A 26,132-nucleotide genomic window follows, 5' to 3' on the forward strand; every position below is an offset into this window, starting at 1 on the left:
GAAGGTTGCAAAAAGTGAGCATTTGAACAACAGAATCCTTCAATTGGATTAATTTTTATCTTGCCTTTTTTTTCCTTGCGAATCCCAAAGTTTTTCGCTATCGCGATCGCTGTCCTGAAAATTGGGTTAGCAAAGTTGCATATATTCGGGTGGCTCTGACGCGTTCTGACGTGAGTAACCGATCTATTTCAGAGCGAAAAAAGTTCATACGGTGTACAGCTGAGGAGCCAAGTGCATATTATAATAATCCACTCTTGGCTCAGGGATGATTCAGTGGTTCGGTGACCAGCCGCCCACGATACCCGCATTTCAGCTGTACGACCGCGATACACGACCGCAGCCAATATTCTTCTCATCTGACTATTCGCGCGTCCGAGACGGGGGAGATGGAGAGTGAAGATACGAGGAGAAATAAAAATTCGATCGCTCGTAAATTGGCGATCATCGGTGACGAGACGATCCTTAAATTTCACCCGAAATTGCGTAAACGAAATCTGTAGAAATATATCTACTCCCGATGGCGCGCGGTGAATATACATCGAGCGAATTAATTTCCTGGCTGCCGCACGTCGTCTTTTGAATGATAATGTGGTTTAGAACAATTAATTTATTCACCGCTACCTCAGTGCTTGTATTTTATTGAAATATTCGTCCAGCTTACGTTCAATTTCACTTTCTTCAATGCACACATATCCTACGTATCGCGAATAACAAATAAATACGATGCCGCTAACTTTTCCTGATTAACTTTCTTCGGATTGTTCACATTCGCATTATCGTAATATAGAGTCCGCGTCCGTGCGTATGTAATAGGAAAGTTTCCTTTCAAAATTCAGCAGTCATGTTCCCGATATACGTTCAAATTTCTAATGCACTCTTTGTCCGATCGGACGCGTCGCGTGTCGAAAAAACTCTTCAATTTCTACACCGGTCGCGGTATGCGTCGACAATCGGTAAACCCTGCGACCTCGGGCGACCTGTCGCCGTCAGGATCGTCCTATTGTCCAAGGTCAATTATAAAGGTCAAGCGGGGTTAATCCGGCGTCATCGTCCAGCCGAAGCCTGATTGAATTTAATTTGGCATTTGATCGCGCTTCTCGATTCGATTACGCCGTGCGGTCGCGTACCATTTTTTGTGAGAAGGGAGAAGAATTTTCGTAAAAATTTCACGAAATCCGCCACTGCGGGAGCGTTCTCCTTTATATTTTTTCTTCCTCTGGGAGAAGATCGATTGCGCTTCGACGCCGGGTTTTTCGTATTATAAACTATGCATAAATGCATGAGAATGGAATTAGATTTGAAAACAAAAAAAGATACAAGGAGGAGGGTAAGATGATCGATCAGATGTTACCGGAGGGGAAGTGTGCGCGCGAGGAGTGGGGATCGGACGAGATGTCAGGGTCCGTAGAGAACGGAGCAAGAAAAGGAACGTGGTCCGGAGGTTAACAAAGAAAACCCGGAGAGCCAGATGCAGCGGGAACTCCGCTGCCTCGGCCTCTTCCTGGTTGTAATTTAGAGCCCGAGGAATGCCGAACTCTCGGATAATTTCAGCTGCATCTGGCCGGCCTTTCTCCCCCCCCCCTCGTCCCCCTTCCCGTACCTTCGAGAATACCCAAACACGGACGTACGTTGTTACCGCTGGAGTTGCCGATGCCGCTGGATGCTGCAGCCGCGGCAGTCCGGGGATAGTCCCGACCCTCGAACAACTCACGACTCTCGGCGGCAGCGACGCCGGCAACGGCTCAACCAAAATCTCCCCAACTTTTGCCTTTCCTACCAGCCGGATTAACCACCTCGGGCAAGGAACGACCGTACCCGCATATAACATTCGACCTACACGTCAAAGAAATATCCCAGTATGCACAGACGCCCGACGCCTCGACTATACAGGGTGATCTTTTTCGGAAATCGGTTCAAAATTCATCCCCGAAACGCGCGCGGGGTTGTAGGGAAGGTTTGGAACGAATTTTAAAAAATTCTTCATCATTTCGTGGTACGATATTTTCCAAGGAATCCGAATTAAGGATCTCGATGTCATCCTTTAAAAATTGCACGCCACACCGGGTACCACTGACTCACCCCATCGGCCATTTTTCATTCACCTAATTTCTTGGCGAGGCCAATTTAGAATTCGCCATTTTTTGTATCCCCTTTTTTTCGAGTTGCTTCACAATTTAAACGAACAACTTTTTCCCCTACATTTCTTTTTTTTTTTTTTTCTTTTGGGACTCGGTTAGCGTAGGTCCGAAAAATACGAGACCGGCATCTCGTACGCGCAGGATTCAGTGGTCCCCTGGTATAGATATAATATCCATCGTTGGAATATTTATTGTTGTTTTACCGTTTTTTTTTTCATTTTTCTATTCGTGTCTAGATAATCACCGGAGCCCGGGGAGTAGATCCTGTACGCTCGTATACGAGGACCATTATTTTTTTCCATCTCTGAAAACACCCCTTCGAGCGCGGTCGTCCTTCGAGCGGATATCGGCGTCTGTTTCTTAACTAGTTTCACCTGAACAGCGAACAGCTTCGCATGGGTTTACGGTAGCCGATTATGGAGAATAATGAAAATTATTAATTGCTTTTTGCGGGAAGAATTAGATATACCGACGACCGCAGATTCAGATATTAAAATACAGAAGTTGAGGCTGCCAGGCTTCAAATTATTCGTAATTGTTACCATCGCCTCGCGATTATTTTACATCCGACGCTGCGATATAATTATCCGTATTATCATTTTTCCATTATCACTGTGAAAAATTACGTATAAATTTAAATACCACGGCGACTTGGTGGATGTTCCCCGGTTCGTCGCGCAGTTACATGTTTTTCTTTCGGAATATTACACCAGCTCAGCTGGGATGAAATTTCGAAAACACGAAACGTATAGCAGCCGTTTAGTTGGCTCGCGCACCACCATATGGCTTTCAATTATTATTTACCCTCGGACAAGGGAATCTATTCCTGTATCTCCTGCTCGCTACAGAATTTTCTTTTCGTTTCACGCGTCTGACGCGTCGCAACTGCGGTACTACGAAACGTTGAAATTGGGTATCATTTATTAGAATTAGACCGTCACGTACGTACGCGTCGTTTACTGCTACAATTTTTTAAAAAAAATTCTTCTCGCCTTCTTTCCGAAGAGAGATATTTTTCAACCCTTCTCGTACACTCTCCTCGCGACGCACGATGTTTAAACGCCCGCCGCCGACTGTGTGAAGAGTTGGAGAAACAAAAATTGTGAAAAATAATCCCGACTGAATAAATGAAAAAAATCTCGTCTCTCCTCCGCCCTTCTAGAAAACTCGGGGAAAGATAAAAAATTCCATGCCTCTCGAGAAGTCGAGGTACAAACTTAACGTATGATAATACAAATATAGACATAGCGTATAATTACATACACGGATACGGTCCTCTGGTCTGTATCAGTGAGTGATAACGATGTTTGGTACCTCGTGATAATAGAAACGAAAAAAAGAAGAAACTTTTTTCGTAAATATTTTCATAAATAAATCTTCCAGAAAAGCGGCGAGCTTTCGGGCGAGAAAAATATTCACAACGATCAAGCCAACGGCGAGCTATCCGGCGCAGCGAGTGACAATTTTAGCGTTGTCTCTCACCCTTTTCTTAATTTTTTTTCTCTCGATTTTTCTCAAACTTTTTACCAATTTTATTTTAACTTCCACGGCAGCGTCGTCCCTTCCGTGTTTTCTTTATTGAGGAAATAGACGCCCGTCGCGCCAGCGTATTTCTCCATGAGATCTGGACCGAGCTTTTGATCTTCGGACTGCAACCGGAGAATTATATTGTTTGAATTGAATCGTTCGCAGTGCTCGTGAATCACCGAACCCACCGCGAAGGGTTTCCGCGGACGAGCTTGAGTGCGACGGTGGTATTCAAACTTTGAAAACTTTTTGCGGAAGCTTTTGAACTTGCGCGACGTTTCGATCAATCTTGGTTTTTTTTTTTTTTTTTATGGTTTCGAGGATCGGGACGACCACATCAATCGGTCTACCGTTCTCGAAAGTGTCCAGCTCCGAAAAAATCACTTAGCGGAGTTAATTGAAATATGGATCCGAAATCTCGCCGTTCCGACTCTAGTGTTTCATCCACGTCGTGGAACGAAGAGTTTCCTCGTCTTCGTCGGGCGGAGTGAAAAAAAAATCGATTCGTACGTTTCATGGAAGTATGAAACGTACGGAGGAGGACAGAGGAACGGAGAGGCGCGTCGGAGTCCGATGTGTGAGTAATCGAGTACATAGGTATTCGCGATATAACGCAAATATAGTACTCGCACGACGACGACCACATGGACAAACACTCGCGTTCGCGGTATCGGTGGAAGTGTGGATGCGATCGTTATCGTAGTGTTGGTGGGGCAGGACACGGCCTCGACCCGAGGCAGCTCATGTAGCCACAACGGAGCTGAAGTAAGGGAAACGGGCGTCCGTCTCCATTGGATTCTGCCCCCGGCTTCAGTCCCTCACCGAAAGCCGGCTCCGCCGTTCGTGCGCGTTTCGCCTCGGTACAACACGAAACTTAAATTTTGAAAGTAGATATTATTCCAGACGGGAAATCAATTGTGTAAAACGATTAACGTCCTCCAAACTGTTTGCCAAACGTTTCACTTCGTATCACCCATCGTATCCCCGAAGATTCGAACACCTGGCCAAGCCGTACGAAAATTTTCTTTCTCAATTCCTTCATTTATTTTTTTCACCAACTTCGATCGTACGCGTTCGTATCGTGGTCATCGACGTTTCTACCGATGGCGAAACATGGTGTAATCAATTGTTTAGGTATACTGTTCGATAAAACGCGATGAGTGACAAGTGCATGATTTGAAAGGGAAAAGAGAAATTTCGAATCGAAGATATCGACTGGGAATATCTCTGAATTATATACCTGCTTTTATGATATATGTGGGTATACTCGTTCGCTATATTGTACACCAAGGGGTGGGACAAGCGCTCGGCGAGTATCGAAATTCCATCTATAATCGGGGAGCGTAAATATTCGTTTGGATTCTTTGGATTACCGCGCGGAAACCACGAGGGAATATCGTCTGAATAAAGGTAGGAATCGACCGCACACGAATTGTCTAGACTAGATAAAATGGCGGTGTGTGTGTATTCGTAATCTAATATCTGAAAATATCGCCGCGCCATAAGGATCTTTCCGATCCGCTGCGGTGCTCCGAAAAACGCAACGCGGCGGACGCTGAGGCCTCGATTTCAGGCCTCGCGGTTCTCGATCTGAAAAATATCTATCACAACGTACGATGATTTTTCAAAGTTTCCAAACTTCGATCGACAAAAAAGCAAACGACAGAGCCAATCCGGTTACGATTGGAAGGTAATCGATACAGTACACGGTTTTATGGAGATCTTATCTAATTGGAATACTGCTGTGTTTCGAACCGTTCGGTTCGACCGTATCGTAATTGACTGTGAAGGACTCGGATCGTTTGAGAGCCAATCGATCACAAGAGAGCTTATTGCCTCTGTGTAAAAAGAAGAAAATTTCTACCGTTCTTTCCTTCACCCTTGAGGTCGACGTGTCTCGGGTCGTTCCGAATGAAAATATCCGTACATTCCTTCGCGACGCTAATCGCGCGACCGATGCGGCACTTTCTTATGTACACGAATTGTCCACGAATGATAAAATTCACCTGACCATATCTCGTCCGATCGTCGGAAATCATTCGTCGGTCGGATGAGAAGGTCAATCCCGAATACGACCGGTAGCGATCTCTTCGTCATCGAACAAACCCGTCCGATCGGTAAAATTTCCGCTGCACCTATTTCAACCAAAACGGATGAAATCACGAACGAACGTCCGTTTCCTCTCTTTTTTTCGTAACCACGGCCATTTAACGGAGTCGATGATTCAATACCCTGGGGTTAAAAATAAATTCCGAAACCCACGCTTAGAGATCGTCGTTGTGGGTACTTTTTAAATACCCACTCGCGTCTTCGGACCTTCAAAAAAAAAAACGTCGACGCCCCCCGTCGATGACACGGCGTAGCCGTAGGAACTACTCCAAGGTCTGAGTCGAATCCGATAAGATTGAAGGCTATCGAACATCTGGAAGCCGAAGCTAATCAAGTTTCAACCTTCGGCTACCGGCTCCTGGAAGAAAAACGTGAATAAAATCAAAAAAAAAAACACAGAGAAATTCCCTTCTCTCGAACGAACCGATACCGTATCACGCCCGATGAAATTCGAGCCACCGAACCAGCCTATGGAATTTCGAAAGCTGAATTTTCACAACTCTGTGGAAGGGAAAGAAAAATCCTCGACGCTCGCAAAAAGGAACGTACGACATTCGCACCCTCGTCCTTCGACTGTCAAAACTACTGTTCACCTGCCTACCTACCTACCTACCTACCTTCTACCCGACCTACCTGCTTTCTCACTAATTGTTTGCTCACGCTAATCTGTTTACCGAATGTTATGTGGATACAGTTTTTGGCGGACAACAACGGGTCTGTTGGACTGTCGGCCAGTAATTTCCTCGTTAATAATGGTCGTAATCGTTTGCTCAACGATTTTTTCGACTTTTACACCACCCCGCGGGCGGTGTTGGGGAATCGGACTTTACGATTAGTCGTTCGAAAGCTAAAATTTGCCTCCCTTGCGCCCGACGCCTCCGTTAGTCTCGGGGCGATTAATCCTGACGCAAGTTTTTGTTCCACGATGTTCCGAGTGTGGGTAAATTTAGTAAGTGCACTCACAAGCCGTTTCTCGTCTGCAATCGCAAACTCTGTTTTGAAACAATTTCGGTTCGGAGTGTGACTCAGAAACACGTTTGGCAGCGTCACCAACTGACTCGCTGACTAAACTGAAAATAGATTAAACCAAAGAGTACGTGGATATCGCGGTATATATCTTTGTACGAACGGAGTTGAAATTCTCGACAATTTAAACGCTGCTGCGAGCTCCGAGATATCGCCGGAAATGGATCTGCGATCCCCCCCGCTCTGCTGTACGCAGAGTATTACAATATCGCCCTGTACTCTCCTTCCATAAATTTTCATAGCGCATAGATTTCCGCGGGCACATGTCCTTTTATAAATTTCTCGCATATGTTACGTATCTTCCCGAGGTATTCCGGTTTCAGGTGGTTTTTTCCGTAGTCACGAAATCGCCGTATTGTTACGAGATGCCAAATACAAAGGACGGTAATATTTCTCCAGGTGCGGGCGTTGGATTTCGCGAGGGGTTCATTTCCGGTCTCCGCGTATCCACCCGCGCGCGCGCGGCTACATTGTTCTCTTATAATAATCCTACACAGTTTTGCATCTTTTCATGAGCTCGTTGAAAAAAAAAAAAAAAAACCCGGTAAACTGATACACTTTTGTCCTCTGCGCTTTTGTGCGAGAGCGCGCGTGTATCGCGTCGCACCTAGGAATCCTCGTCTCGTCGAGTCGCCGTTTTTCGACTACCGCGGTGATACCGATTTTCGGAATCTCCATTGCGTCCCCGTGTGGCGTCGACGATCGTCGAGGAACCGCCATTCTCCGGTTCACGTCGTAGTTGGCCGAGGTTCGAAAAAGGTACCGGGACCGCACCGCCGTGGCTCACGGAGGCGAACCAAGTGCCGGGGTAGGGTATGTACCGTTGTCGAGTGCGTGTCCGTGCGTAACCGGTCGGCAGAACGATCGTCGAGGTAACAGCAAAAGCAGCGGAGTCAGAAACCGGCAGCGACGTTCACTCGGGGAGCCGCTGCTGACCATGCAGAAGTTGTAGCCGGAGTGCCGTTAGGGCGTCCCCGAGTCCCTGGGGGACCTGGAACCACGCGAAATCGTCTCTTTCTTTCGCTGCTTCTCCTCCTCCTCCTCCTCCTCCTCCTTATTCATCCTTTTCGTTTTTCACCTCTTCTTTTTCACTCGACATCTGATTCTCCTCGATCGCTTCCGTGCGCGAAGCGCGCGCGCGCGCTCCGAACGAACGATCGAAAAGACGCGACGAAAACCTAGGGTACCTGGGAAAAAGTTACGGGAAGAGAAAAATCGGTGGAAAATTTCGTCTCTCGCCGCGTTCGCTCCACTCTCGACGGATTAATCGTCGCGGACCACGTGCGAGTGTGATGCAACTCGCTCGCGGGTCAAGCGAATCAGCGGGTTGATTCTTTTTCAGCGTGGTCGGACGTCGAAGAACGAAGAAAATACGAATGAGGAATTAAAAATTTCACCGCACTCCAACTCTGAATGGGATATAAAAACGGCGTTTCGAAGTTAATTTAACGTGGGTATACGGCGTGAATTATGATAATATTACGCGTTGTAAGTTCGCATTGCGGTAGCTGCGTTAACATTGTTTTAAAATCTTAGCCACTTATCTGCAAATTGCCCTTTCGCGCCTGGGTAGAAACTTGGCATGGTTTCAAAGTGTTGCTTTGACGACGCTTCTTTAACGGAAGATATGCACCCCATATATATATATATATATATATATATATATCTATACACACTTACTCCGTATAACCGGCGATCTTATTGTCAGAGTGAAAGTAAGGCGAGCACCGTATCGTCGTGATCGTACACGTATTTCTCTCACGGTGAATTTCTGTACTTCAATGAATATAAAAAATCCGTGGCAAACGGTCGTTGCCGAGTCCTTACGTACCTGTACATAACTACACGGTTATATTTCCTACGCCACGTGTTACACGTTTGACAGTTAACTCGTGTACACGTACGTTACATCGGATTTCATTTTATTTTATCCGGTAGCTCCGGAGCTTCTCTGCTCGGGAAGTAAATCTCTGTACATATATATAATATATATCGGGAATATTTGATACCCTCGCGCGCGGGGTGAAAGTGACACTGGTTCGAAATCACCATCATCATCGTCGTCGTCGTCGTCGTCGTCGTCGTCATTCGATCGATGTAAATTTAGAAAGCAATTCAGTATGCACGATTCTGCTCTATTTTATCTCGGTAACCGATCAACCACCAACGATCTCTACAATGAAACTTTACGTTAATTAAACAAAACTAATTACGCCGCTGCACTCAGGCATGTAATTGTCGCGTATAGCTGCAGCTGTTAGACTATTTATTTTAGACCATGATTCCATTTTATCCATTTTCTTTTCTATTCGTTTATTTTCCTCGATCGATTTACGCTACGATCGTCGTACGATACTTTGAGGTAATTTATTGTAACGGTTTTATTTACAAGGCGCAATAAAATTTATATTCCGGCCGATGGTACAAAGCGTAGTAAACGATTAAAGAACATCGTTACACTCCGCAACGCTCCCAGGTAATTGGGAGATCGGTAGGAAAAAGAAATGTGCCGCTACAAAAGCGTGGTAATTTTTCAAAGATTTCCGGAAGGATGCCTGATCCTCGGTGTCGGGGAAATAAAAATCCGACGTAGCACGGCAGGCTGTAAATCACCGAAAAAGAGTGAATACGTTCGAAACGGAAGTGAGTCATTGCCTTACGTAAAACTTACAGCAAAAGAAACGTTCTTTCTTTCCACATCTTCTTTTTTTTTTTTTTGCTTTTTTTCCCTGAAACTCAGCAGGAAGAAAATTTTCTCCCACTTTTCCATCTGCACAATTCTGATCTTACCGATTACGCGGTTAAGTGGACAGGAATTTCCTCCTCGATTTCATTGCGATCGGGGTAGAATTCGATAAAATTATAACTGAAATTAGGCAATGATTACAGGTGACGATGTGGAAAAAAGTTAATGAAAATTATACCGGTTATTATATAATTAGAAATTAATGATGTGGCACTTCTGCGTGTATTCGAATCCATTCAATTCCGTGATCGTACGGCCATGTGCTCTACGCTAGATAAAACACGAATAAAAAAAAAAAACAAGCGTCTACGTGTGTTGTATAAAATATTATTACGTTGCGGAATTTGATTTTTCAAGTGTTATTTCTCTACGCTTTGCCTCGGGTCCGAGTTATAAGAGAGTTTTGTCTGCGGCGTGGGCGAGGCTCGAGTTGTTGGTTAGTATGTTTAAATCGAGTCACGTTGCGTCACGACTCACGACTCACAACTCACGACTCACGACTCTCAAGACTCAAGACTCAAGGAGAGTCGAGACTTGATTAGGATTGAGAGTAATAATGGGCGCGTTCCACCGACCGGAGTTTCTTTACTTTCATAGTAAATCTCGCGTATCCCCCCGCTCGAAATACCCACGAGTACCCTTGCGTCGAGCGAACTCCGCCGTCGACGAGTGGGTTTTCCGCCGTCGACGTGTAATATTCCGCAAAACCGGCGACTCTCGCCCCGTCTTACTCGCAAAATTTTCGCTGACTTTTCCCTTTCACGTTTTACAATAACCTACCTCAACCCCGTAACCAACCAGACGTGGGGTGAGAACCAGACAGACGACAGCGGCGATCAATAATATCTACCGCTGCACAACCCCGTTGCGCTCGCGAACCCCTACAGGGGATGAAAACTCGACAGCCGTATCTCTTCTTCGAAGCGTAAACCGATCACGTCTCGTGCCTCGAATAATGAATTTCAGGTTTCGCTGGAACGTCGTCGGAAATTTGTTTTCGAAAATAAAATCGGATACGACGCAGAGAACGTAATGCGAAATAATTACAGTGGTCGCATCGCCGTACACCGAACATAGGAGTGAATTGTGTGACGCGGACAAATTACCGTCTGTATGCTAATCGTTTGACTCTCTGAGCTGGCCAGTCCATTTTCGGTCGTAGCTCCGCTAGATTACGCGCATACCTGGTGTACACACACCTACCCGTACGAATGTATCCCCGAGTTACTCGTTATTCGCCGCGAGTTCTATCTTTTTTTCTTTCCATTTTTTTTTTTTGTTTTTTTTTTTTTACCCCTCTTCGGAGAGTGATTCAAATTAATTTTGCTCGTTCAAAAAAATTTCTACCTCGTCGCTCGATTTCATATACACTTTATTCGACGGTTTGACGGAACAGCGTCGAAATTTCACAGTCTTTACGCGACGTTCGGATTGATCGGTGAAATATTTCAACACCAGACGTTACGTGGGTCATGCGGCTAGACGTGGCTGCAGGTAGCTTGATGAGGTTATTTACCGAGCAATATTTAACGCTATATTCTACGAGGGTATCCAACCGCACCTGAGTCGAGCCTTCGGCATATACTAGGAGCAATTGTTTGAATACAAATGTCGGATGGATCGGATCGGTGTGCGTTCGGTCCGCACCTAACTTTTCTCAGACAGAGGCACACCGACTTCACCATCCCTGTGCTCCCCCAGAACTACGTCGTTCGTTTTTCCGGCATATATTAAAAAAAATATACACATCCGTATGAATGCACACACCCTATTCGAATACGGGTTCGTTTCGGACCTTTTCTCTTCCCTGTTTTGTTTTTTTTATTACCGGAAATGCGGTGTCCCCACAACCCTCTGCGGTGGCAACAACGGTGTTCGCGACAATACGGACACACGATTGTGACCAGATGTGGATCTACGAAAATATTAATACGTGTGATTAATTTTTTACTCCTTTATTTTTTTGTCGGCACGATCGCACGTGCAATCAACCGAAATTTGGTTTGTATTCGCTCGTGGCCTCGGTTAATTGAATCGGTGACGTGATTGATGTAGAGAGTCGTTCGAGTTCGATTTCTATTATAGACACATGGGAGCCTCCTCCCTCTCGATTTATTCAACTTTGTAGATCACCAAATTTGGAAAATCTAGGCTAAGCGCGTCTACTTAAAAATATATCATTCCATATACGAATTTTCGTACGACGCGTAACGTGCGGTTGGTCAGCTTAAAATTCATATGTGGTATATTCTATGGACGCACATGCACCTGGTTTCTGACCATATTACAGCCGGAACGTCCTTCAGTTTTTTCACATCTTTTTTTTCATCAACTTTTTTTTTTCGCTTTCTTCGTAATTCAATCTCCGATCCACTTCTGCTCTACTACATGCTCCTCCGTCGTGAAGATCAGGTATGTCGTAATCTCGGTGTACGTTCTACCTGACCAGGTAGAAAAAATTCGGACAAAAGTGAGATCGATCGATCAAGTTTGCGTCGTTTTTACGTAAAATAATTTCGTAGGTTCGCCAGGAAATTTTCCTACGTATAATACATAGAAATGCGAAATGCAAATCGAGTGGTACGTGGGTGTAGTATGGTGTGAAGCGTGGGCGAAGAATAATATACGTTCAAAACTTGAGGACTGTAAAAAAAGTGGACTTTGTTTTTCGTTGTTTTAATTTTTACGCCCCTCTTTCGATCGTCCGTAAGTATTAAGAAGGCGATAAAATGTTGGAACCTCGTGTTCGAATTAGCAGCACGGCGCGTTGATCCCCCCGCAGCGTTGTGCGGGTAATTTTCTTTTTGTTCCATTTTTCACAAAGTGTTTGTTTTTTTTTTTTTTTTCTCAACGTGTTCATAGACGCATACACGGTCATTCGGAGAGACGACCTCGCACTTATGTAGTCCCGGATATAAATTACCAGACTTTCATTTCCTCCTTCTCTTATTTTATTGTATTATAAGCTCCTCGTCGACTCTCGTTGCACATGATTCCGTATTATATTTTACAATATCGCGAACTGGAATTCTCTCAACGTTTGTAATGTGGAATGAATTGTTATAATTCGTTCCGCAATGCGACGAATAAATAATTACGCCAACAGCGACAATCCGATTAACGTTGTATATACGTATCCTCGGTAATTAGCATATCTATTAAGGAACTAAATTGCCACGACAGCCGATCCGATAATTGTTCGTCGCTAAAAAGTGATTAACGTACGTCGTCGTTGTTCTTAATCGAGTTAATTATTTACATACATTTATTATTGCTAGCGTTTTGTTTGTTTTTTTTTTTTTTTCTCCAACTTACGCTAATCATCTCTAGCAGCTCACTTGCCTAATTATACCTAACAGTAGATTTATTTTTTTCGCACACCATCGTGATCTAGGTTGTGCAGTTTTCACGGAGGAGTAATAGGTGTTAAAACACTATTTTACGCAATTTATGTACTTTCGAAACTATTAAAAATAAGCGCGGTTGTGCGGCAAAAGTAAACGCGGGAGTAAAAAACTGTACTGAAACGCAATAAAATGGCAAACTATACATCCTCCACGCAATTTTACTCGAGAAAAGTTGCTCGCTCGGCCCATGCAGCATCGGGCAGCCTGCAATTTTATCTCCATTAGCGCGAACGAATGTATCATTCGTGATACTGACCGGAAGGTTTAGAAAAGTGATTAAATTTTTAAGTGAATATGATTTTTTTAATCCCTCGTTGGATGCTTTCTTTTCTTCCTCCTTCGATGCATCATTTTTTGCGTCCACCGCAGCGAAATTCTAGCTGCGGGACGAGGATGCGGTACGAGGGGTTTTCCAGGTATACTATAGGAGTGTGAGAAAAACGCTCGGCTATTATTCAGCGCAAGCTCGTTTATCGGCCGGCGGTGGAGCATCGCGTACATCGAAGGGTTGAACGATTGATTACACAGAGCGGTAGATATCATTAGCATAATTACAGGTAGGACCGATCGAAGCGTATCCGTCGAGTCGACTTCGAGTCCGACTTTGGACTTGGAACTCTCGGGGTCCGCGAGCGAGTGATCGAGATCGAAGAGATCGGCATGCGATCGCGAAACGGAGATGAACTTCTTCCACGTTGCTTTTATTGTACAATCACGTCGTCTGCTAATTTGCACGATCCACTTATCTCGTACACTATCATATATAAATACCTCGAGCAACGCGCGCTGTTGCACGCGAATAAGACGTTTGCATACCTTATATAACCGCGTACTCCTTTTGTATCAATTTTTTTGTACTCTAGCTACGGGGAGAAGAAAAAGAAAAAAAAAAAAAAGGGAAGAACAAAAACTCGCCACGTTAATTCCGTTATTACCATATGAACCGATTTAATGAATTTTTCAACGAACACCTATACCGCATCCGCGGTGAACAGTACGGAATTTTCGAGCCGCAAGAAATTTCAGAACAAAAAACGTGAATTGAATTATATTATTACAATAATAGTTTAAAGACCGGATGAACGACGATCGAGAAGCGGCCCGCGCTGCGTCGCGCTAGTAGATTCTAAATTACGTCACTTCCGGCGGCTTTCTTTCGGGGCTCACGTTAATCATACTTACTACCTATGCGCGGAGGATCTTTTAAATTGCTCGCGACTCGCCCGATTTTATAACTGTAAATTCGAACGATTGCGCGCGAGTACTCGAGGCACCAAAAAAAAAAAAATACCTCGGTGTACAGAAGCTGGCGAGATATACGTACGTCCAACGTATCATCTCGTACGTTGCACATGACTATACCACCGCGGATGTTCGATGCGAGAATCCTAGAGAGAAAAAAAAAAGAAAAAAAAGGAATAGAAAAAAAAAGGAATAGAAAACAGAAGCTACATTAAGACGGCGCAAGAATCATCGGAATCGTACAGCGAATTATAAAGTATATAATGTTTAAGCGTCGAAGAAGTTATCTTCTCCGCATGATTTCTCGTTATACGAAAGTCCGTGATTTTTTATTTCCTACGTAAGATGGGCGTGCGCCGCGATATATCACATCAGATACATAGGAAATATTAGCGAAGAAATTCCAGGCGAACGTGAGAGTTTATCAATTTGCAATCTCGTCGCCGCGAGTTATCTTCCATTTGTATCGCACGCGATACGGGGGAATCGGTTTTCAAAACGAGCTCGAATCGTCTCGCTATTAGTTTTTTCGCACAAGCGTAAAACCCACGGAAATGTGAATCACCCTCGTCGGCGGCAGGTGCGGCGACTCCATCCCCGTTGAGAGGGTTATCGGTACACGTGAGAGTTACACCCTGATATGCGGTGTCGCCTCTCGAGAAATGCGACTCGACGCGACTCTTGCGTAACTCACGTCCGACGTACGGTGGCGATGTTCGCTACGTGGTGGACAACGAACAATTAACTAATTAAAGTAACGCACAGATGTAGAAATATCACTCGCTGAACACGTAGGCAAACTGCTGAACCGCCGATGTTGCGCCGTTTCGTGGTGCAGCAATTACGTGCAACGGATGGGATCTGCCGCGGAAAACTATGTATGCCTACGTAATAATCGTGTATGGATATAGGTGGAGATTGTACGTGTGCACATATTTGCACAAGATCGTTATGACTCTGAAGGAGAAGAAAAAAAAAAAGAAACACACACAATGCAGCGGTGTACGTTGGTACGTACATACCCATGTATCGGAATACATACAGCCAACCATGTAACCATTATACTAATTGCTCAAGCTATACCTGTATCGTCGGTATTATAATTATTAATATTGTTGTTATTACGCTTGGAAAAACACCAACGCGGCCATTGTACGTATTGTTCTTTATTGTGTTTTACATCTTCCGATGTTAAGATTTCCCAACCCGCGGCAGCGTTTCGATCATTATTAGTCACGTAATTTTCGATGCGCTTCCAACAGCAGGTGTGGAGTATCGTTGCACATTCTACCCTAGTCGTTACACTCACACCGCTCGTCGATCGTTGTTTGCTTTATTTATCGATAAATATTTTTCCATTTATTTAAATATCGTAAAAGCGATTACGTAACAGCGGTGGAAAAATAATAATCGTCGCGAGGATGTACGTAAGGTTTCGTTTAACCGTTAATTGAGCGATCTTCGCATACCTGAGTAGAGCTGTGTGTCGCATACTTGTTGGAATTTCTTTTTTTTTTCCCCCCCGCCATTTTTGCCGCACATTCGTGGCTACCGTTATCATCATTTTTTCGTACGCTTGCTCGAACCACACATCGATCGAGTGTTAGCGAAGCGGTGCATAATTTTATTTCACATTTTTCGAATAGAAAAATCGTCAGCGAAGATCGTCCGAAAAAGCACAAGTTGACGTCGGGTTCGTTCGGTCGGGTGGTCGGGGGCAGGTATAAAAGAAACCTCTGAAGTACGCTGGCGTCTCTAACGACACGCTAGGTTTCGTGTTACGATTTGACCCTAAATACCCGACCTTTGCGTTCAATTGTCAGCCCCTGGTACACGCGGGGGAAGTTTTCTCGAACCACCGATTTGACGAGAATCGATCGCGCGGTCGGGGGAAGAAAATTTATTACGGTGGACCGCGAGCGAGAACGTGAAAAAGCCAGAGCTCTCTCTATACGGTCTGACCTCGTCGAGGTCGACCGAGTCGTGGCCAGCTGTACGACGATTGTTACGCTTATCTCGCCAAACGAAATGTCGTGGTATCGAGAGGTCGTTCTAAAAGGGTACTTCCATCCAGTACGAAATGATCAGGTCCTATTATTACCGCGTACGACTACCGCCGCGAGCCTGCGCCCAGTCCCTGACCTTTTTATTGTAACGTTGTGGCTATTGTCAGCGTTACACAACGCGAGATATTATTATAGCTACGTACGTACGTACCGTAATAACGTATAACCCGGTGAAAAATTTTACCAGAGCGAACCGTTCGCTCTTTGTAATGTATACCGTAGAGTGAAAAAAAAAAAAAAAGTCTCACCGAGACACGTAAAACTTTAGGGACTTTTTAAAAACTTTGTACCGTTACATGATCCATCGGCGCTAATTGAGGTAACCGTATAATTCAAAAGTTATAATGATTTTTATTATTGCTGGACATCGACGCTGTTGTATTAATTGAAATTATCGAATTTACATGCGAGTATCCGCGGCAGTGGAGAATAAAATTTGAAAAAACGCGATCCGTACGTACGGACAATTATTATTCTCGCTTGTTATATTACAGAGACGTCGGATGACAATAAGTACGGTAAAAATTCTAAACCAAGGACACGGTAGACGTCGATCGATCGGCTGCAGCGGAGCTGAGAGGGAATTTTTTCGAAAGGATAAATAGTCGTCGGTAGTGTAGTTGCATTTGAAGAACGTAATATACCGGTGGCGTGTAAATATAGAGTACGTTGTATACCCATACGCGCGTAAATACGTATGTAAATCTCCGGGAGAAATAAAACCGATCATTATTTATACATCCATATCTGTATCGGTATCCTATATCTATGTATATCGCCTCGCTCCAGATACTCGATCCGTCTTACCTGGACGTGTGACGAATCTCTCGTATATCCGATACAAACGGTAACGTTACACACGTGTCTACGCGATACCTGTACTCTCGTCTCCGATTATGCTACGCGTGTAATAAATAAAACACGTCGCATTGGGGTGCTGAAAATATTAAGGGGTAAATCGATCTGCGGAATATCCTCCGCGAGTCTGTTCTCCCGATTCGTTTATTCGTTCACTCATTTTATTTTACATTCCTCATTTTTCTGTCCATGTAGTCGGCGTTTCTCGCTTGAAATTGCCAACAAGCTTCGCGAGTTATTTCGTTCCGAGGTACACCTATCCTCGCTCAATACGTGCGTCGATCTCTTCGACGAGATCCGCAGGATGCAGCGGAGGTTAACATCTGTTCTTGCTCCTATAAAATGGATAACGATCTTCCCCTCCCTCTTTACAATCTTCAAAGTTTCTAATGAAAGAGAACGAAAAATAAAGAACCGGACAGATGTGACGTTGAGTTTTGTAGATTTTGTCGGAAATTATACTCGGTGGGTTTGTATAAGAGAAGAGAGAAAAAGGAAAAAAAAAAAATAATGAATGAATAGTAAAAGAAGTAGAATAGTCCAGAAGCACGTGGGTAATATAAAATAAGTGAAATCCAAGATTCGTAATCTTTTATTCCTCAAACAAACTAGAAAAACATCATTTTTTCCCTACGAGGTCAGAGCTAGATTCTCACGGTATTATATGAACCGCCCAGATAGCGGCAAAAAAATTGAATGAAGGGGTACCCGAAAAAGGAAGAAGAACTTTGTGCTGTCGGGCCTATCATTTAAATCGGTCCTCTTTTCTCTGCGAGATGTTAAATTATACCGCGCGCTCTCCTACACGAAATTCAACGGGGTATACTCGCGTTATTTCCATACCAAAAACGAAGAGATCAAAGAAATAGAAAGAGAAAAAAAAAAAAAATGGCCGTCCAAACTCACGTACACGTATTGTCGTCGATTGGACGGAAAAAAAAACAGAACAGAAAAAATCGATCATCCAACGGGGTAGCGATTTTGTCAGGTACCGCGAGTATTCGCTGGTTGGGTTGTAATATATTTTTGAAAGTGAAAAGTTTCTCCTCGATTTTTTTTCCCGCAACTATAATAGGATTCCCAGGTTGTCTCCGATCGGATTCGCGGCGCGAGTACATCGTAAGCTCGTACTCTTGAATCCGAAGTCGCGACGGAAGATCGAAGATCGCGGTATACCCGTCGTTCTCGTTGGCCTGATTTTCTCCGGCGATTCCTTTTCCCCTTCCGATTTGCACCGGCGGCGATACGTGTTGCGGTGGATCAAAAGTATCGATCTCTACGTCGCGGATCGATTCGATCGGACGGGCTAACCGACCGGCGCGAGGGGATCGTATGGATCAACGCCTAAATCGGTGCGATGCACTTTAAGATCTATATTTATCGCGAAGGTAGATTGACCGACGAGATATGCGATCGATTGACTCGTGCCAACTGCCAACCGCCAACTTTACACACCCCGTTCTATTTCTCTTTTTCTATTTCACCTGAGTTCGACCGGCCTCTCGCCTCCACCGAGGCGTTCGCCCCGCAGACCACCCCCCCACCCCCCCTAAAACTGGACCCTCTTTCGCTCTCTGTTCTCCGAAATTTCGTAAACTCGGAGGATCGTCGCGTAGCGCCGATTTTCTAATTCCTCCTCGACGTTTCACCTGACGCAGCGATACGCAAACGAGGCGTAAAATTCACGCTGTACGCCTACCTCGTAACATTTTCCGTTTGAAATATGTCCAGAAGTTCGGCTAATTAGCGCTTCTATATCACCGCTGCGCGAATTCTCCACCTTTAAACCGTCAGCCATCAGCCAGGAATTATATCCATGGGATGTCTACAAGGCAGCGGGACTAAACGAGCGGTACGTCAATGTCTTCTTTGTCCCCGTATTCTCCCGGTTTTATCCGTATGCGCCTAGGTATTGGGGTGTACTCGTTGTATATGTATATACGTATATTTATATACCTACTTCGGCTTATAACCACCGCACGGATTGCAAATGCCGCGTGCACGCGCATAAGTTTATTTCTAACGTCCCGGACAGTGACGAAACGGGAGCGGCTTAGTTCCTTTGGCTTGAATTACGTATAGCTCGGAAAACGGGCATCGCCCGATCTAAATACCTGACTTATAATACCGCGCTTCCGAATATTTATCGTCGAATGACGTACGAGTCGCATTCGAGTTTCAATACTGCGATCCATTTTGTCAAAAACGCAGCTGTCGCACGCGGCAGCCGCGGAACCCGGAAACGCAACGCTGCGAGGTGCGCTCTTCTTCGTTGTTCGCTGATTTCCTCCGCCGATTCATTCGACGATTTTTCTTAACGCCGTATCCGGATCGATTCGATCCACCGCAGTCTGTGCCACTGCCGAGCTATCTTTTTTCTATCACACTTTTTTTCCAGGTGAATAAAAATTTTTTTTACTCCGCTTACAAACGTACCGGATAAATACCCGTTTGATCCACATCGTTCCCGAGGATTTTCTAACGAATTTAAACCAACAAAAGTCTGTATAAAAATTTAAGAAAGCCAAAAAAACCTCTGACCTATTTTATCCTTTACGTGCGTGACCAACCGCGCTGTACACGACGTTAGAGAATTATAAGGATATCAAACGTTGGAGTACGTTAAACTTTGAACCCGATACGACCTATTTAATATCGAAACGATATTTTTCCATCGCGTTATGCGATGAAAAATCGAAACGGATCGAGGAAAAGCGAAAGAAACGAACAGAATGTTCGAAAAATCTCGATATAACATGGATCGGCGTTGTGTAACGTCGCGTTGTAACGCCGGCAATCTATAGCTGGCTGGATACATGGACTGCGATCGCCGATCGATTGTCTTCCGGGAGAGCCACGCCTTGCATAGGTAGTTTGTTCCTGTAAAGCACTAAAGTCATTATCGATATACGTGCCGAGTGCGGAAATTCATTTCCTTTCAAATACGCCCTAACGGACATTAAAATTTACGGCGAAAATCGATTCAACTCTCCTCATCTACCCGACGAGATCTGATGGGAGATTTTTCATTCCATCGCCGTCAAAAATCTGAATCAGATTCGTCTTCGATAATTAATTGCCAGTCTTCATTCCACTTCGGTAATTGGATCAAATCTTTTGTCTTCGGAGGTAAAATCTTGCTCACGTTCCAGTTTCTCTGCGGTGTTCGTATGTAAAATGAGACTACGCAGGTAGGTATAATATTCTAAATTGATCGCGCGGTGTTATAATAATGGAGATGGCGCACAAGGTGAGAACGGTCGGTGAAAAATAATTAATTAATTAATTAAATGATAGGATGAGTTTATTTATTATAATTGTGCCGCGCGAGATTCTGATGGCACGTAGTCGTAATTATGATTACCTTGCAAATATACGTTTCTAATAAGATTCGGAAGTGGACGATTGCAGTCCCGAGTCAATTAGTAGTATCTGCTTACATGAAAATAGGGTTTTTTTTTTCGCTCTCCGCGTACCGAACGAGAGTGCGTCGTTGGAGTCACGTATCTAACGTGCGCGTACGAATATCTCTCGTGATTTCTCGTAAAAGGTGGAAATTTAAAAAGGTAGCGGTTCATCTGACCCAGCCTGGCTGTCCGGATAGCCTGATTTTCTACGTGCCGTACTATATATCCTTATACACCGTCACGCGATCAGCCAATTAGATAAAATCAAGCTATCGACGTCGAAATGTCCGACTGTAAATGCCGTTTATGCTGCAGCTTTATATGCAACGCTTCGGGTATATCTCTACTCGAGAACCTCGTAGTCTCGATGGTTCCACTTGGAATTCATTCATTTTACGGACGGTGTGTTTATCTCTGAATAGGTTCCTCGAAAATTTGTTGATCGCGAGACCCGAGCTCGCCAACCAACTTTCAACGACCTTGAAACGGTTCTTCGGTGTTGTCAACACATAGCCCGAGTCAACGCGATCGGACGGCCGCGTTTGCCTCGTCTAAATTTTGGTCCGCCAGACGAGGAAAATCGGGATGAACTTGACTCCGGTTCGAAGGTTCGATAAAGTTGCTGATTTTTGTTATCGGAAAACCAGTCGTGTCATTTCTCTAGGACTTGGACGGAAATTTTTCGTGGCTATCCGTGTAATCGCGTCATCGGTGAAACTTGTTGCGAATTTTATTATACACCGGTAATTAAATTACAATACTCGTTCGTTATGAAATTATATCGTAATAATTCATTCGCGAATTATGAATAATATCCTGTTCGCGGGTTTATCATGCAAATTCGGAACATCAATTTTTAGATGTAATTAATTTGAGCGGCGGCAGGTTGAACCGGCTAATTACGCGCGAGCAAATAAATGTATTTACATGAAAACTAGTCGGACTTTTGCGCATGTGTGCATGCAATTTACTCGGCGATGCGGTTAAACGAGATCCGAGGTCTGGCGAAGTCGAGAAAAGATAGGAGACAGTTTTCATACTTTCTCTTAAAGTTTCCGACGCGACGCCGCTGCTGCAGTTGGGTAGCGGACGGCGTTTTCGAACTCGCTTCTTCCCGTCGTACCTGCAGCTCGCTCGCAGCCTCGTAATAAATTACAATAATAAAGGTGCGATGGCAGAAGTGGATAAAATATATTCATCGATGCGTGAACGGGAAACGGGGTCAGGATTTGAAGCGATCGCGCGCCGCGTAGAGAACTTCAAATTTTCGTCCTTGACTCGTTATTCAAAAATTCCACATAACTACTTGATACGAAATATTTATCGCCACGATTTTATAAGCGTGTGCGTATATGAATATGAATAAACGAAAGTAGAATTAACTTCAAATCTCGCGGAGCGATAAATTTTCCGAAAATTTTCTAACCAGATTTATGGTGTACCGTATTAATATGATATTTCCAAGTGTGCGCGGTAGCCAGGGAATTTTTGGTATTTTAAGACCCGGCGTTCTACCGGCGTGGCTATATACGAGGTGTTATACGGCTACCTACACAGGTTATAAAATGATCTGTAATTCAGAGCGGCTTAGTCCTACGAGTCTAGCTTCTGGCATCTATACTGAAACTAGTAAAAGAGCCCGCGAGACGATTTGTCCCCGCCTTTGGGTACCGTTCGAAAATAAACCTTCTAATCCAAAAATAATATCCCGCAAACGTAATCAACGTACCGCAACGAAAACCCGCCTCAATTCTACGGACGATGCTGACGGGGTGAAACTGTATACATATAGGATAATACCAAAGAAGTGCACACGGAACACGGTTTCTCTCTGTTGCATTGCGTATGAATATAATGACAATAATAACGTCGTTCTCAACGATAATCTAGTTGTATACCGGCTAGTTCTCTCGAATCCATGAGGTGGAATTTTCTTGGTAAATAATTATGTATTTTCACGAGATTTCATATGAGAGGAAAAAAGGAAAATGCATCGAGAGGAGGACGCCTACCTCCTCTCGATGCAATGCGGCCGCTCCTAGGCCGATACATCGATCGAAGCCCATATATTCGATACGTGAAAGCGTTCGATGTATAGATCGGCCGTATCTTGAACCAATCAAGGTTCCATATCCCTCCATATGTATAAAATAGTAGCGAGTAAAATCGCGTGTCGAGAGATAAGGATTAAACGTCTGCAAAATGCAGTAATCTCATGACGCGCAACTTATCGCGAAGGAAATCATCGAGCGGATATAATAAATGTATTTTAGGCAGCTACATATTTTTTGCGATCCACGATACAAATGAAGAACACGAAATGTAACTCTCACCCGTCGTGTTTGGAAAAATTACGATTGAAAAGCGACAGGACATGGCGATAACTCCATCGATTTTATAGATGGATCAATTTAACTTGCGAATTCGGATTCCTGAGATTAAAATACATGAGAATCCCATAGGAAACCCTGAATGAAAAAATGTCGATTTTTCACCCTAAAATTCAACAAAATTCAAGATATATCTCTTCGGGTTTTCTCAGTCTTAGGGCAAGAAATCGAAATATTTTTCGTCGCTGTATTCCGATGTATTTCCTAACAGAATAAACGCCAGCAGGATCATCCTTCCTTGCTCGGATGAGAAAGAGAACGTAACAAATAGAATAGTTCGTCGATGTACGCAGAACGCAGAGATATCTGCCGTAGCCTTCTGCTCAATATTTTTTCGTTGTTCACCGGATTCGTAGAATGTAATTCCTATCCTTTGAACCGTTATTATCTCATACATCCGACTGGATAATACGTGCACGCGTGATGATCGTCGTCGCAGGACCGAAGGATCGCGTGACACCGAACGATCGAACAAAAGAAGTTTTGCGCATTGACCCCCGAGCTATGTAAGATCACGCGTACCTCACGAACTCTTTTGAATCGAGGAGTCTCGTAGAACGTAGCATTACACAATAGGAAACCATACCAGGCTCACTTAGAACTTACGGGGAAACACACGGGACGCGTCGTCAAAAATTAGGAATCTACGTGGAATTTCTTTCACCCATCAGGCGTTTCCAAAATTTCCCTCTAGACAATCCTTATCCATACCCTCGCGAAAACGAGATAATCGACGTTGTCCAGTTGTTTTCTCTCGTCTCTGACGTTTTCAATTATTATTCTTACCCTCCGTCCATTTTTGTCTTATTGCGTTCGCGATAGCATAGCAACAGTTGGATTCTCAGCAATTCGCATTTTACGATCATATAATGCCGCTGCAGCGATGTACAGGATACTAGTTTTAATTGCACTCGCGAACGAACAAACTAAGCTGTTAATCGCTCCCTCTGAAGAATACAAAAGAACAAACTGAACCATTTTATTTATATAAAATGCCGTAATCGGTTTGCGTCACGCACCTGTACTTAAAAAATTCTCGTCGACTCGTCCCGCGGTTGTAAGAATTACAGCACGTCCATTTTTTACTCTTTTCATCTTTCTTTTTCCACGGTCGTTCAATTCGATATTTTCCAATCGACTGATTCGAGAATTTTCACCTATCTCTGGCGTCTGTAACTCGGTTGAAAAATTTCGAACTTTCCTACGTTAATATATAATTCACACACTCCTTTTTCATTCGATGGTTATCCGTACAGTTGCGAAACGAATATTTTCCATTAATTTTCAACCGATGCGTTTGTACGCACTTTGAATAATATATCGGAAGAGAGAAGAGAAAAAAAAAATAGAAACTAGTGACGAATAGGGCTTGTAAATCATCATGTCTTCGATAGTTTAGAAATTGGAGAAACGAATGGAACTGCAGCCCGCTAATCCTCCGATTATTATCGCGTTAAACACGATACGAAACCTCGTGCACACCTTCGATTCTTTAACTTTGAACTATTGACGTGGCGATCGGTTATTAGCCCAGAATCTCGATGTACCTCAGCCGCGAAGAAAGCGACGCCGTTTGGATATAAATATACACACGGTCGGATCCCACGGGGAATTTTTCTATCCGCAGGTATTTCCCTCCGACGACACACTTACGGTGAAAAAAAAAATATTTTCACTATCTTCTCACTTTTCTCTACACAATTTTACCTCGTAATCGAATTCCCCACGCCCACTGCGGCTGCAAGAATGATCGCTTCTTTGATTAGATGACGCTAATCAAAAACGGGATCATGAATTGTCTTTTGCTGTAATTTTTCATATCCGTATTTTTCAAAGAATACCTTGTTAAATCGAAGGATATTCCGAATAAAGGACTATAAACTCTTTCTCGTCCGGGAACCACCTACCACGTTCCAAATCAACCGTAATAGATTCGAAGGATGTATCGGAACAACCGTTATAACGTCCAGTAATTGACTAATACGCGTCGCCTCGATATTGAAATTTATGAAATACGCGACTTCAAAGGAGTATTTAATTTATCTGTTGTGTTAAATTAAATATGTAGGACCGCGAAGTCGATCCGGTACGCGTAAATCAATGCCACACAGTAATAAAGTTTCGCGCTCCGATTTCTGCACGTAGTACGGTAGCGAAATGATAAATTTAATTGATTAATTTTCGCCCCGCGTGCACGTACCGCGTGCTTTCCTTCGTACTGCGTACGAATGCATACGTGAGTCGACGGAAAAATACAAATTTTCTAATTAATCTCCTATCCGGCATCTCAGATTCCGATGAACTATACATTTCCAATAGGCGGCTCCTTAGACTCGCGATCCGCAGCATCGGTAAAGAAGCCGCAGATGCAACGAGAACGTCGATCGTAAAACGCGTGAGATAGTCGTCTGTAATGTTATTTTTGTTAAACTGGTACGTGCACACCTTGCACCACAACAAGTGATCGAGCGGGAAGCGCGACGGAGAAACAAGCTGTATGATACAAGGAAGAGCCGATCACCTCCTGGATCGAGATTCGTGCGAGATTATCGGGCCTGAGATCGATAAGCGTTGGATCATTAAACGCGAAAGATTTAATCAAATCGATAACAGCACGCGCTGTATATTATTAAAATTGAATGTAATTACGCCATCGACTTCGGCTAGGAGCAGATGCGGTTCCGACCAGCTCAAATCGTCGATGACGGAGGTAAAGCTTTTCAAAAACGAAACCGAAGCTGAAATTCGACGGCGTACCGCAGGAGGATGATGACGTGTATTTCCAAATTAAATATTTCAGCCACTTTTATTAAGTGTGAATGAAATTTTTTTATTCCTTCCGTCATTTTTTTTCCAACGGCCTCAACACACGAACGTTTTACCGCGTGGTTACGAGGATATGGTTTCGTACACGCGGTACACTCTCGAGGTGATCGCGTCGGTTTTTAACGCTATTTTCTTTCTCGACACGTCTTTAACCCGCAACAAAAATTACCTATACGTACTATTACGAATCTCCGCTGGTTGCGTGCAAAGATCCTAATTTGCTTGGGATATATTAGAGTTTATTGACCCCTCGTAATGTTCGCGGGGTGGTCAACTAAACAAATTACATTTTAACACCGGTTATACGACTCGTACGCAAGGCACTGCCTGCGTAAGTTCATTTGAGAAGTAAGAAGAAGAAAAAAAAAATCACCAACGGTAGCTAAAAAA

General features: G+C 43.9%; 1 protein-coding gene across 2 annotated transcripts in view; it reads left to right on the plus strand.

Annotated features, from left to right (window-relative positions):
* The first annotated feature begins 4,470 nt into the window (after positions 1–4,470).
* Positions 4,471–26,132, plus strand: part of LOC105693990 (LIM domain only protein 7) — a 58,367-nt gene continuing 36,705 nt past the window's right edge. The window contains exon 1 of one of the 2 annotated variants that reach the window (XM_012414276.3): positions 4,471–5,075. The gene's annotated coding sequence lies outside the window, so the exon portion shown is untranslated. The remainder of the gene's footprint in view (positions 5,076–26,132) is intronic. The other variant, XM_012414279.3, reaches the window with a different exon arrangement.

Source organism: Athalia rosae, chromosome 6 (assembly GCF_917208135.1).
Source record: "Athalia rosae chromosome 6, iyAthRosa1.1, whole genome shotgun sequence".
NCBI classification, from domain to species: Eukaryota; Metazoa; Arthropoda; class Insecta; order Hymenoptera; family Athaliidae; genus Athalia; species Athalia rosae.